Below are 15,457 nucleotides of genomic sequence, written 5' to 3' on the forward strand. Positions count from 1 at the left end.
TGGACTGCCAGGGAAATCCTTAAAACTATTTTAAAATTAAAAGTTTATTTTAAAAAAGAGAGACCAATATTAAGAACGAAAGAGGTCCAAATCACTACAGATTCTACAGATAGTTAAAGGATAATATTATGAACAATTTTATGCCTATATATAACTTAGATGAAAAAGACACAGTTGGTAAATGGCATAAACTACTAAACCTCATCCAGGAAGAAATAGTTAGCCCTATGTCTATTAAGGAAATTTAAAAACTACTTTAAAACTTTCCCAAGAGAACACTCATACACTGTTGATGGGAATTAAATTGGTGTAGCCACTGTGGAAAACAGTATAAAGGTTTCTCAAAAAACTAAAAATAGAACTACCATATGACCCAGCAATTCCACTCCTGGGTATATATCCAAAAAAACCCTGAAAACACTAATTCAAAAAGACATGCACTCCAACGTTCATAACAGCATTATTTACAACTGCCGAGATATGGAAGCAACCTAAGCGTTCATCAACAGATGAATGGATAAAGAAGATGTGGTATATATACACTATGCAATATTACTCAGCCATACCAAGATTGGAGGGTATTATGCTAAGTGAAATGTCAGACAGAGAAAGAGAAGTACTGTATATCACTTATATGTGGAATCTAAAAAATAAAACAAACTGTGACTATAACAGAAAAAACCCAAACTCACAGATATAGAGAACAAACTAGTAGTCGCCAGTGGGGAGGAGGGGCAAGATAGGGGTAGGGGATTAAGAGGTACAAACTACTACGTATAAAATAAATGTTACAAGGATATATTGTAGAGGCGAGGAAATATAGTCAATATTTTATAATAACTTTAAATGGAGTATAACTTATAAAAATTTTGAATCACTATATTGTACACCTGAAACTAATATTGTAAATCAACTATACCTCAATAAAAAAAAGAAAATAGAAAAAAATTTTAGCAAATTGAATTCAACAATATGTAAAAGTAATAATATATCATGACTAAACGGAGTTTGCAAGGTTGATTTAATATTTGAACCTCCGTCAATGTAACTTATATTAACAAAATAATAATAAAACAAAATAAAGTAAATGATAATTCACATTAACAGAATTTAAAAACCCACCAAAACATGATCCATAAAAGAAAAGAAAGTTGTTAAGTTGGACTTCATCAGAATTAAAAATATTTTAGGGCTTCCCTGGTGGTGCAGTGGTTGAGAGTCTGCCTGCTGATGCAGGGGACGTGGGTTCATGCCCCGGTCCGGGAGGATCCCACATGCCGCGGGGCGGCTGGGCCCGTGAGCCATGGCCACTGGGCCTGTGCGTCCGGAGCCTGTGCTCCGCAACGGGAGAGGCCACAACAGTGAGAGGCCCGCGTACTGCAAAAAAAAAAAAAAAAAAAAAAAAAAAATTTTAGTCTTTTCAGCAACTGGTGTTGGAAAAACTGGATATCCACATGCAAACAAAAGAAATTGGACTCTTATGCATCATATAAAAACAAATCACCTCGTGCTTGCTTCGGCAGCACATATACTAAAAAAATCACCTCAAAATGAATTAAAGGCTTAACCATACAATCAAAAAGTATGAAACTCCTAGAACAAAATGTAGGGTAGAAGTACCATAACATAGATCTTGACAATGATTTTATGAATATGACACAGGCAATAAAACCAAAAATAAGCAAGTAGGACTACATCAAACTAAAAAGTTTCTGCACAGCAAAAGGAGTAATCAATAGAGTGAAAAGGCAACACACGGAATTGTAGAAAATATTTGCAAACCATATATCTGTTATGTGGTTAATCTCCAGAATGTATAAAGAACCTTTATAACTCAATAGTGAAGAAACTAATAATCCAATTAAACAATAGGCTAAGGGTTTGAATAGACATTTCTCCAAAGAAGACATACAAATGTGTACCAGGTGTATGAAAAAATGTTCAATGTCACTAATCATCAGGGAAGCACAAATCAAAACCACAGGAGATCTATCACCTCACACTTCTCTGGATAGCTATTATCAAAAAAACAGAAGATAATAAGTGTTGGCAAGGATATGGAGAAACTGGAACCTTTGCACACTGTAGGCAGGAATGCAAAATAGGACAACTATTATGGAAAACAGTATGGAGCTTCCTCAAACAATTAACAATAGAACTACTATATGATCCAGTAATCCCACTTCTGGGTGTTTATCTAAAACAATTGAAACAAGGATCTCAAAGAGATCAGCACTCCTATATTTATTGCAGCACTCTTCGCAATAGCCAAGATGTGGAAACAACCTAAAAGTCCATAGACAATGGATGAATAGAGAAAATGTGGTACATGATACAGTGGAATACTATTCAGCCTTAAAAAAGGACTTTCTGCAATATGTAACGCCATGAATGAAAATTGAAGACATTATGCTAAGTGAAAGAAGCCAGTCACACAAAGACAAATACTGTATGACTCCACTTATATGAAGTATCTAAAATAGTCAAACTCATAGGATCAAAGAGCGGAATGGTGGATAACAGGGGCTGGAAAAAATGGGGAGTGGGTTACTAATCAATGGGCATAAACTTTCAATCAAGCAAGATGAATAAGCCCTAGAGACCTGCTGCACAACATTGCACCTAGGGTCAACAATAATGTATTAACTCTTAAAAATTTGTTAAGAGGGTAGATCTCATGTTACATGTTCTTACCACATTAAATTTTTTAAAAATTACTTTTTTCTCTTCATAAGTCCCTATAAGAGAATGAAAAGACAACCCACAAATAGGGAGACAATGTTTTTCAAATCATATTTCTGATAAAGGACTTGTATACAGAGTATATAAAGATTGCTCAAAATTCAATAATAAGAAAATAAACTTTTTTAAAATAAATTTTTATTTATTTATTTATTTATTTATGGCTGCGTTGAGTCTTCGTTGCTGTGCGCAGGCTTTCTCTAGTTGTGACAAGGGGGGCTACTCTTCATTGTGGTGCGCGGGCTTCTCATTGGGTGGCTTCTCATGTTGTGGAGCACGGGCTCTAGGCTTGCAGGCTTCAGTAATTGTGGCACATGGCTTAGTTGCTCCACGGCATGTGGGATCTTCCTGGACCAGGGCTTGAACCATGTCCCCTGCATTGGCAGGCGGATTCTTTTTTTTAACATCTTTATTGGAGTATAATTGCTTTACAGTGGTGTGTTAATTTCTGCTTTATAACAAAGTGAATCAGCTTTACCTATACATATATCCCCATATCTCGTCCACCTTGCGTCTCCCTCCCACCCTCCCTATCCCACCCCTCTAGGTGGACACAAAGCACTGAGCTGATCTCCCTGTGCTATGCGGCTGATTCCCACTAGCTATCGATTTTACATTTGGTAGTATATATAAGTCCATGCCACTCTCTCACTTTGTCCCAGCTTACCCTTCCCCCTCCTCGGGCCCTCAAGTTCATTCTCTACGTCTGCATCTTTATTCCTGTCCTGCCCCTAGGTTCTTCATAACCTTTTTTTTTTTTTAGATTCCATATATATGTGTTAGCATACAGTATTTATTTTTCTCTTTCTGACTTACTTCACTCTGTATGACAATCTCTAGGTCCATACACCTCACTACAAATAACTCAATTTCGTTTCTTTTTATACTAAGTAATATTCCACTGTATATATGTGCCACATCTTCTTTTTTTTTTTTTTTGCGGTACGCGGGCCTCTCACTGTTGTGGCCTCTCCCGTTGCGGAGCAACAGGCTCTGGACGTGCAGGCTCAGCGGCCATGGCTCACGGGCGCAGCCGCTCCGCAGCATGTGAGATCTTCCTGGACTGGGGCACGAACCCGTGTCTGCTGCATCAGCAGGCGGACTCTCAACCACTGAGCCACCAGGGAGGCCCGTGCCACATCTTCTTTATCCACTCATCTGTCGATGGAAACTTAGGTTGCTTCCATGTCCTGAATATGGTAAATAGAGCTGCAATGAACATTGTGGTACATGACACTTTTTGCATTATGGTTTTCTCAAGGTATATGCCTAGTAGTGGGATTGCTGGGTCGTATGATAGTTCTATTTTTATTTTTTTAAGGAACCTGCATACTGTTCTCCATAGTGGCTGTATCAATTTACATTCCCACCAACAGTGCAGGAGGGTTCCCTTTTCTCCACACCCTCTCCAGCATTTATTGTTTGTAGATTTTTTGATGACGGCCATTCTGACTGGTGTGAGGTGATACCTCATTGTAGTTTTGATTTGCATTTCTCTAATGATTAGTGACATTGAGCATCCTTTCATGTGTTTGTTGGCAATCTGTATGTCTTCTTTGGAGAAATGTCTATTTAGGTCTTTTGGCAGGCGGATTCTTAAGCACTGTGCCACAAGGGAAGTCCCTGAACTGTTTTTTAAGTGGGCAAAAAATTTGAGAAGATACTTCACCCAAAAAGATGGCAAATAAACACATGAAAAAATGCTCATATCATTAGTCATTAGGGAAATCCAAATTAAAACTACACTGAGATATTACTACATACTTAATACAATCGCTAAAATTAAGAAGACTGGCCAAACTAAGTACTGATGAGCTGTATATTAAACTCTCATATACTGCTGGTGGGAATATAAAATAGTACAAATACTTTGGAACAGTTTGGCGGTTTCTTACCTACCAGCCATCCCACTCTTGGTATTTACCCCAGAGAAATGTAAGCAGATGAAGGGCGGAGTCAAGATGGCGGACTATGAGGACGTGTAATTCGTGTCTCCACACAACTAGGGCACCTACCAGGCACCAGTGGTGGACCACGGACACCTAAGGGGACAGGAGGAACCCCCAGTGACTGGGTAGGACATGGGCCATGGGGCGAGTGAAGGGGGAGGAGAAGTGGAGGCGGGACGGGACTGGAGTCCCTGAGGGGCGGGTGGGGGATGGGAAGGGATCCCACGCCCGAAGCGGGAAACTGGGGGACCATTGGGAGGACAGAGGATCCAAAGGGAGGGTGGTCAGGTTTCCCCTGCCCACTTGGGCCCCAGGGAGCCTGCTGAGATCCCAGGCCTGATCCTCTGCCCACCGAGGCCCCCTCCAGCCATGAGGGTCCTGAAGAAGTAGGAGGGAGGGAAGGGGGAGCTAAAGCAAAGGCTGGACCTCCGGGACCAGCACCCTGAGGGGCGGCTGGCGGAGGGGAGGGCGTCCTACATCCAGCGGGACCCACCCATGGTTAGGGGGACGGGGGAGACCCTGGGGGAGATGGTGGGGGAGGGACACAGAGGAACAGAAGGGAACAGGGCCAGCGCTTTACCTGTCCACTGTGGCACCGGGGAGCCTGCTGGGCTCCCGGGTCTATTCCTCTGCCCTTGGAGCCTCCCTCCCGGAGTGCAGAGCACAAGCCCCGCCCCTACACCCCCACCCAGGGCTCCACCTCTACACTCGGAGACCCCCTCTGAGACCCCCTCCAACCGCACTGGGCCTAAACCCCATCCACACACCCTCACCCAGGGACTTACCTCCAAACTCTAGAACCCCACACTCCAGAGACCCTCCTTTGGACATGCTGCCCCTCCCCGTCTGCGCAGGTCCTAAGCAGAGGCCCTGCCCCATGCTTGAATGTCGTCCAGCCTAGGCCCAGCACTCAAGGCCTTTTCTGGTTGCATGGATCCTGAGCCTAGGTCCTATCCCACCTTAAACCCCGCCCCTGCCTAAGTTCCACCCCTGCCTAAACTCCGCCCCCATAGCCAAGGCTTTTTTTTTCCCCTCTTTTAGATTCAGGTCTGTTTTACCTTGTTGATTCGTTGTTGTTGATTCATTTATATTTTTATTTTTTCTAATAAATCTTTTATTTTTCTAATTTTATTTTATTGTTTAACTTTGTTATTGTTCTCTCCTTTTGGCTTGTTCCCCCCCCACACACCTTCTCTTTTTCTTTCTTCTTTATGTGTGGCTTTATTTTACCTTGCTGCAGTTCTTTCAATTATATTTTTCCTAATATATTTTTTATCTTTCTAATTTTATTTAGTTTTTTTACACTTTGTTATTGTACTGCTCCTTTTTTTCTTTCTTTCTTTCTTTTTTTTTTTTTTGCCATGCCACACGACTTGCAGGATCTTGGTTCCCAGGCTGGAGGTCAGGCCTGAGTTCCTGTGGTGGGAGCTCTGAGTCCAAACCGCTGGACTAACAGAGAACCTCAGACCCCAGGGGATATTAATTGGGTGAGGCCACCCACAGGCCCTCATTTCAGCCCAAGATGGGGCTCTGTCCAACTGCCTGCCAACTTCAGTGCTGGACGACTCAGGCCAACCAGTAAGACAGGAATACAGCTCCACACATAAAAAAAAAAAAAAAAAAAAAAAAGAAATGACAAAAAAAATGTTACAGATGAAAGAGCAAAGTAAAAACCTACAAGACCAAATAAATGAAGACAAAATAGGCAAACTACCTGAAAAATGATTCAGAGTAATGATAATAAAGATGATCCAAAATCTTGGAAACAGAATGGAGAAAATACAAGAAACATTTAACAAGAATCTAGAAGAACTAAAGAGCAAACAGCCAATGATGAACAACACAATAACTGAAATTAAAAATACTCTAGAAGGAATCAATAGCAGAATAACTGAGGCAGAAGAATGGATAAGTGAGCTGGAATATAGAATGTTGGAAGTAACTGCCACGGAGTAGGATAAAGAAAAAAGAATGAAAAGAATTGAGGACAGTCTCAGAGACCTCTGGGACAACATTAAATGCACCGACATTAGACTTATAGGGGTCCCAGAAGAAGAAGAGAAATAGAAAGGGTCTGAGAAAATATTTGAAGAAATTATAGTCAAAAACTTCCCTAACATGGGAAAGGAAATAGTCAATTAAATCCAGGAAGCACAGAGAGTCCCATACAGGATAAACACAAAGAGAAACACACTGAGACACATATTAATCAAACTATCAAAAAATAAACACAAAGAAAAATATTAAAAACAGCAAGAGAAAAGCAACAAATGACATACAAGGGAATCCCCATAAGGTTAACAGCTGATCTTTCAGCAGCAACTCTGCAAGCCAGAAGGGTGTGGCAGGACATATTTAAAGTGATGAAAGGGAAAAAACTACAACCAAGATTACTCTCCACCCAGCAAGACTGTCATTCAGATTCAATGGAGAAATCAAAAGCTTTACAGACAAGCAAAAGCTACAAGAATTCAGCACCACCAAACCAGCTTTACAACAAATGCTAAAGGAACTTCTCTAAGTGGGAAACACAAGAGAAGAAAAAGACCCACAAAAACAAACCCAAATCAATTAAGAAAATGGTAATAGGAACATGCATATCGATAATCACCTTGAATGTAAATGGATTAAATGCCCCAACCAAAAGACACAGACTGGCTGAATGGATACAAAAACAAGACCCGTATATATGCTGTCTACAAGCAGCCCACTTCAGACCTAGGGACACATACAGACTGAAAGTGAGGGGATTGAAAAAGATATTCCATACAAATGGAAATCACAAGAAAGCTGGAGTAGCAATACTCACATCAGGTAAAATAGATTTTAAAATAAAGACTGTTACAAGAGATAAGGAAGGACACTACATAATGATCAAAGGATCAATCCAAGAAGAAAACATAACAATTATAAATATTTATGCTCCCAGCATAGGAACACCTCAATACATGAGGCGAATGCTAACAGCCATAAAAGGAGAAATTGGCCATAACACAATAATAGTGGGAGACTTTAACATCCCACTTGCACCAATAGACAGATTATCCAGACCGAAAATAAATAAGGAAAAACAAGCTTTAAATGACACAATAGACCAGATAGACTTAATTGATATTTTTAGGACATTCCACCCTAAAGTGGAAGAATACACATTATTCTCAAGTGCACATGGAACATTCTCCAGAATAGATCACATTCTGGGTCACAAATCAAACCTTGGAAAATTTAAGAAAATTGAAATCTTATCAAGCATCTTTTCTGACAACAACGCTATGAGATTAGAAATCAATTACAGGAAAAAAACAGTAAAAAACACAAATACATGGAGGCTAAACAGTGTGATGCTAAGTAACCAAGAGATCATTGAAGACATCAAAGAGGAAATAAAAAAATACCTAAAAACAATGACAATGAAAACACAATGATCCAAAACCTACGGGACACAGCAAAAGGAGTTCTAAGAGAGAAGTTCATAGCAATTCAAGCTCACCTCAAGAAACAAGAAAAATCTCAAATAAACAATGTAACCTTAAGCCTAAAGCAACTAGAAAAAGAAGAACAAAGAAAACCTAAAATTAGTAGAAGGAAAGAAATCATAAAGATCAGAGCAGAAATAAATGAAATAGAAACAAAGAAAACAATAACAAAGATCAATAAAACAAAAAGCTGGTTCTCTGAGAAGATAAACAAAATTGATAAACTTTTAGCAAGACTCATCAAGAAAAAAAGGGAGAGGACTCAAATCAATAAAATTAGAAATGAAAAAGGAGAGATTACAACTGACACCGCAGAAATACAAAAGGTCATAAGAGACTTATACAAGCAACTATATGCCAATAAAATGGACAACCTGGAAGAAACGGACAAATTCTTGGAAAAGTACAACCTTCCAAGACTGAACCAGGAAGAATTAGAAAATGTAAACAGACAAATCACAGGTAATGGAATTGAAACTGTAATTAAAAATCTTCCAACAAATGGAAGCCCAGGACCAGATGGCTTCACAGACGAATTCTATCAAACATTTAGAGAAGAGTTAACACCTATCCTTCTCAAACTCTTCCAAAAAATTGCAGAGTGAGGAACACTCCCAAACTCGTTCTACAAGGCCACCATCACCCTGATACCAAAACTAGACAAAGATATCACAAAAAAAGAAAATTATAGACCAGTATCACTGATGAACATAGATACAAAAATCCTCAACAAAATACTAGCAAATAGAATCCAACAATACATTAAAAGGATCATACACCATGATCAAGTGGGATTTACCCCAGGGATGCAAGGAGTCTTCAATATACGCCAGTCAATCAATGTGATACACCATATAAAAAAATTGAAGGAGCAAAACCATATGGTCATCTCAATAGATGCAGAAAATGCTTTTGATGAAATTCAACACCCATTTATGATAAAAACTCTCCAGAAAGTGGGCAAGAGGGACCCTACCTCAAAATAATAAAGGCCATATATGACAAACCCACAGCAAACATCATTCTCAATGGTGAAAAACTGAAAACATTTCCTCGAAGATCAGGAACAAGACAAGGATGTCCACTCTCACCACTATTATTCAACATAGTTTTGGAAGTCCTAGCCATGGCAATCAGAGAAGAAAAAGAAATAAAAGGAATCCAAATAGGAAAGGAAGAAGTAAAGCTATCACTGTTTGCCAATGACATGATATTATACATAGAAAATCCTAAAGATGCCATCAGAAAAGCCACTAGAACTAATCAATGAATTTGGTAAGGTTGCAGCATACAAAATTAATGCACAGAAATCTTTTGCATTCCTATACACTAACAACGAAAGCTCAGGCAGAGAAAATAAGGAAACAATCCCATTTACCATCACAACAAAAAGAATAAAATACCTAGGAATAAACCTACCTAAGGAGACAAAAGACCTGTACTCAGAAAACTATAAAACACTGATGAAAGAAATCAAAGATAACATAAACAGATGGAGAGATATACCATGCTCCTGGATTGGAAGAATCAATACTGTGAAAATGACTATACTACCCAAAGCAATCTACAGGTTCAGTGCAATCCCTATCAAATTACTAGTGGCAATGAGCTGATTCACTTTGTTTTAAAGCTGAAACTAACACACCTCTGTAAAGCAATTATACTCCAATAAAGATATTAAAAAATAAAATAAAAATTACCAGTGGTATTTTTCCACAGAGCTAGAACAAGAAATTTTACAATTTGTATGGAAACACAAAGGATCCTGAATAGCCAAAGCAATCTTGAGAAAGAAAAACGGAGCTGGAGGAATCAGGCTCCCTGACTTCAGACTGTACTACAAAGCTACAGTAATCAAGACAGTATGATACTGGCACAAAAACAGAAATATAGACCAATGGAACAAGACAGAAAGCCCAGAGATAAACCCACGCACATATGGTCACCTTATCTTTGACAAAGGAGGCAAGAATATACAATGGAGAAAAGACAGCTTCTTCAATAAGTGGTGCTGGAAAAAATGGACAGCTACATGTGAAAGAAAGAAATTAGAACACACCCTAACACCACACACAAAAAATAAACTCAAAATGGATTAAAGACCTAAATGTAAGGCCAGATACTATAAAACTCTTAGAGGAAAAAATAGGCAGAACACTCTATGACATAAATCACAGCAAGATCCTTTTTGACCCACCTCCTAGAGTAAGGGAAATAAAAACTAAAGTAAACAAATGGGACCTAATGAATCTTAAAAGCTTTTGCACAGCAAAGGAAACCATAAACAAGACGAAAAGACAGCCTTCAGAATGGGAGAAAATATTTTCAAATGAAGCAACTGAAAAAGGATTATCTCCAAAATATACAAGCAGATCATGCAGCTCAATATCAAAAAAAAAACAAACAACCCAATCAAAAATGGGTGGAAGACTTAAATAGACATTTCTCCAAAGAAGATATACAGATAGCCAACAAATGCATGAAAAGATGCTCAACATCACTAATTAGAGAAATGCAAATCAAAACTACAATGAGATATCACCTCACACCAGTCATAATGGCCATCATCAAAAAATCTACAAACAATAAATGCTGGAGAGGGTGTGAAAGGGAGGGAGAAAAGGGAACCCTCTTGCAGAGTTGGTGGGAATGTAAATTGATACAGCCACTATGGAGAACAGTATGGAGGTTCCTTAAAAAACTAAAAATAGAACTACCATACGACCCAGCAATCTCACTGCTGGGCATATACCCTGAGAAAACCATAATTCAAAAAGAGTCATGTACCACAATGTTCATTGCAGCTCTATTTACAATAGTCAGGACATGGAAGCAACCTAAATGTCCATCAACAGATGATTGGGTAAAGAAGATGTGGCACATATATAAATGGAATATTACTCAGCCATAAAAAAAGAATGAAATTGAGTTATTTGTAGTGAGGTGAATGGACCTAGAATCTGTCATACAGAGTGAAGTAATTCAGAAAGAGAAAAGCAAATACACATATATGTGGAATTTTAAAAAGTGGTACTGATGAACCTAGTGGCAGGGCAGGAATGAAGACGCAGGCATAGAGAACGGACTTGAGGGCATGGGGGGGAAGAGAAAGCTGGGATGTAGTGAGAGAGTAGCATTGACATATATACACTACCAAATGTAAAATAGATGGCTAGTGGGAAGCTGCTGCATGGCACAGGGAGATCAGTTCGGTGCTTTGTGACGACTTAGAGGGTTGGGGTAAGGAGGGTGGGAGGGAGGCTCAAGAGGGAGGAGGTATGGGGATAGATGTATAGATATAGCTGATTCACTTTGTTATACAGCAGAAACTAACACAACATTGTAAAGCATTTATACTCCAATAAAGATGTGAAAAAAAAATGCAAGCAGATGTCCATACAAAGATTTCAGCATGAATATTCATATGAGCTGTATGTGTAATTGCCCAAAACTGGAAACAAGTTTTGATTGTGGAAATAAGTGAAATGTCCATGAACAGATGAATGGATAAAAGTGTGGTATACAACTAGAGAAAAGCCCGTATACAGCAATGAAGACCCAACGCAGCCAAAAAAAAAAAAAAAAAAAAAATGTGGTATAACCATACAGTGGAATACTACTGCCCAATAAAAAGAAAGGAAGTATAATTGATACATGCAACAACATGGGTGAATTGCTAATTATGTGAGTGATGGAAGCCAGACAGGAAAAGTACATACTGTATGGTTCTAATTTTTATAAAATTCTAAAAAAGCAAATTTATCTATAGTGACAGAAAGGTGCTTAATAGTTTGAGTAGGGTGGGTAGGAATGAGAGGGCGGGATTACAAAGAGGCAGAAGGAAACTTTTGGAAGTTATGGATATGTTGATTATCCATTACTGATTGTGGTGATGGTTTCATGCATGTATACATATGTCAACGCTTTCCAAATTTCACACTTTAAATACATGTAGTATACTGTATTCAATTATAACTCAATAAATTCTATCTTTAGGAAATAATCATAGATACCACAAAAATGTATTTATAAGGATGTTCATTGCAGAAATATTTACAGTAGCATAAAAATTCAGAGGCAGATTAAATGTACCATAATAGGAGTAGGTAAAGTAAGTTGTTGTTCTACATAATAAAAATAAGTATAACACATTTATATAATATGAGATTTGTGATGGATTTTTACTGACCTGGGGAAAGGCACACAATGTTAACAAAGAAAAGCAGGATATAAAACCTTGAAGTATAATCACAATTTAAATATCCTCTCCCCCTCACACCCACTTATAGATAAAATTCCTGAAGGAGATGCACTAAAATTGTCTCTGGGTAGCAATATTATGGATGTTTTTTTCTTTCCTGTTTATTCTTTTACCCCCATATTTTCCTAACTTTTTACAATAACCACAATTAACTTTTTTACCCCCAAAAGAATACCTTTTTAAAAGACAGTTACCCAGATTGGTGAAAATACTGATTCATTAATCATCAGCTACTAGATGTCTGCTCTTGCATGGTACTGGTCTCCTGCTTGTTCATATGTCCACACATTTGTCTGTTGTATGTTTAGTTTTGGTCACAACTCTTTGTTCCCTCCCTGGAGGTGGAGTATATTGACAGACTCAGCCATGCGACTTGCTGTAGCTAGTGAAATGTGAGCAGACAGGACTGAGGCCACTTCAGAGCAGAAGCTTTAGATGCAGTTGTGTGGTTTTGCTTGGCCACTGGAGCTCCTGCCCTCTGCAAGAGAACAGCATGACGCATGGGGCTGTTTCGCCATTCTGGGTCCCAGAGTGAGAAGACATGTGAAGCAAACCTGAAGTCATCTTGCCTGAACTGCAGCCCTCCTATAACAGGAGTGAGAAATAAAGGTTTGATGCTGGAAGCCTCTGAAATTTGGGAGACTGTTTGTTATCCAGCAAAAGCTGACCACTTCATATGGTCTATATAGATTGTAAGCTCTCAGACAGCAGGGACCAAAGTATAGCATAGCATAGCAGTGTGTGTACCACAAAATCTAGAATCCAAGTCAAGAGTCTCTGATGCCTTAAACTCCACATGATGGGATAGAGATTTGTGGATGAGGGGTACGGGCTTAGGCGAGGTGTAGCAATACTTAAAGATGCCTCTAAAAGGGAGAAGGAAAAAGAAAAGAGAGAAAGAAACCAAAATTTTGGAGATGGGGTAGTGAGATGACAGAATGAAGTGAGATTGTAGAGATGGAAAGAAGTGGGTGAAGATGAAGAGGAAAGGGAGAAACATATAATCAAAAAGTGGTCAAGAAATTCTTTCCATCTTGGCCACCACAGGTATTCTTTCTCTTCTTAAAAATGGTGCTGAGATCATTTCCTTCTAAAATGCACCTTTCACCTCATTTTCTTAGCCAGAAAGTAGAAAATGCTCCAATGTAGGTTTTGATGAAAGTGTCTGCTGTCCTAGCAGCTCAGGGTACCTATGTTTCTTTTCTCTCCAAATGAGAGCTTCCTTTTAGGTTCTCTTGTGTACAGTGCTTTTTCTGGGTACTTGCCTCTGAATTTTCCTTTTCTCTTAACCTGCAGATCTCCAGTTCAGGTCCACTCTGTGTACTTAACTTCTCCCAGGCAGATATCACATCTTCATCTTCATAAATGGCACCTGCCCACCTTTCTTGGAGGACAGGATTATTTGATGTTGAGCACCCAAGAAACGTCACTGAACATTGAGATGTAGGTGGCAAGAATTTAAATTCGTATTTAATAACCAGCTCATCTTTTTTAATACCTAAAGACTTCTTTTTTCAAAAGAAAGAAAAACCTAATTATGCACAAAAGAAATTCACTGGGAATTAAATTGAAAGAAAAGGTAAAGATGTTAACAATCCTTTAAAAAATAATTCAAATTAGAAACACTAATTATAGGAACTCCTTTATGTAACATGAAAACTCAGTTCTCTGAGGCATGGGGAAGAGGGATGGTTGTAAAGCAGACCCAAAGAAAACAAGGTTTCTGATTTATGGGGGAATTTGTGTGAATGAGGAATAAAATTTCCCTTGAGGAAGTACTGCCCCATTCTGCTGATAATCTGTGTGATTTTTTCTGGGGAGACCAAAGGATATAGAAGGACCAACATTTAATTCTGGAATCAGGATCTAAGGGTTCACCATCTTGGACTTACAAAACCAGGAAGGAAGGAAGCCAGAATATTTCAGTGGTCCATCTGGTCAGATCAGGACCACGCGGTGAGTGAGTGATAAAGCTGGGATTTCTATCTGGGTATGACTCACCCAAAGCTTTTGCTCTTTTCACTTCTCCCTAAGGACAGTCAAGGATCATGATCAGCATCTGAAGGCTGTGTTTTCTGACTCTTTATCAAGGTTTTATTTGCCAATCATCAGACCACAGAGTAACGCCAAGGTGTTAAACCGTGTTTTTCAAACTCTGGGTTGTGTCCCGTTATTGGGTCATGAAATCAAATTTTAGAGCATCTCACCATGTATTTTTGAAAAACAGAACAGAGTACAAAATAACAGACTGCACTGGATGCATGCAAAAAGAGTGTTGTGGGCTGAACTGTGTCGCTCCAAAATTCATGTGTTGAAGTCCTAACCCCCAGCACTTCAGAAAGTGACTATATTCAGAGACAGTCTATTTATTTATTTATTTTTTGGCCGCGCAGCATGCGGGATCATAGCTCCCCGACCAGGGATGGAACCCATGCCTCGGGCAGTAGAAGCATAGAGTCTTAACCACTGGACCATCAGGGAAGTCCTGGAGGTAGTCTTTAAAGTGGTAATTAAGTTAACACGCCACCATTAGAGTGTGTCCTAATCCAATATTTGGGTATAGTTAGAAGAAGGAGGTTAGGACACAGACATACAGAGGGACAGTCATGTGAGGACCTAGCAAGAAGGCAGCCATATACAAGCCGGGAGAGAGGCCTCAGAAGGAACCAACTCTGTCAACATCTTGATCTTAACTTCTAGGCTCCAGAACTGTGGAGAAAATAAATTTCTGTTGTTTAAACCACCCAGTCTGTGGAAATTTTATTATGGCAGACCTAACAAATTAATACAAGGGTTAAGAATTATTTTGTGGAATTTTAATTTCAGTCACCCTCCCCCCCCCCCACAGTCACACTCTTAATATAGATTTATAGCCTGAAATTATTGAAGAATGCTGAGTTAGAATGAGACAACATTTCCGTAATCAGGGAGTCAGCCATGGAGACCATCTGCGGCCACCCAGGGGAGGGCTGTGATGATAGGGCATAGACCCAGTGCCCAAGCAAGCAAAGGCTGCCTGGATCCTCACG

Source organism: Pseudorca crassidens, chromosome 5 (genome assembly GCF_039906515.1).
Source record: "Pseudorca crassidens isolate mPseCra1 chromosome 5, mPseCra1.hap1, whole genome shotgun sequence".
NCBI classification, from domain to species: domain Eukaryota; kingdom Metazoa; phylum Chordata; class Mammalia; order Artiodactyla; family Delphinidae; genus Pseudorca; species Pseudorca crassidens.